Genomic DNA, 306 nt, shown 5'->3' with positions numbered 1-306 from the left:
CCTTCTTCCTTATTGTCACAGGAATGTGTTTGCATCTATGTTAATCAAGTATTTTGGTTTTCTTTCCCTCCCCCATACCCTTATCATCTAACGTGTGTTAATAGCAGGTCAGCTCTTTATCAGTTTTTAAATCATAGCATATCAAAGGGACAGTGTGAATCATCTAGAACATCCCTCAAAGACTAGAAAGGAACTTTGTATCTTCTTTGGGAGAAAGGTTAGTGTGTTTTTGGCTTGTATGTGGTATATATAGTTGTGTAATGTTAGATAGAAATATGACTTTGTTGGCTCGGCTCCTGTGGCTCA

This window comes from Otolemur garnettii, unplaced genomic scaffold (genome assembly GCF_000181295.1).
Source record: "Otolemur garnettii isolate 467f Iridium unplaced genomic scaffold, OtoGar3 scaffold00112, whole genome shotgun sequence".
Classification (NCBI taxonomy): domain Eukaryota; kingdom Metazoa; phylum Chordata; class Mammalia; order Primates; family Galagidae; genus Otolemur; species Otolemur garnettii.
Note: the sequence above shows the minus strand (reverse complement) of the source record.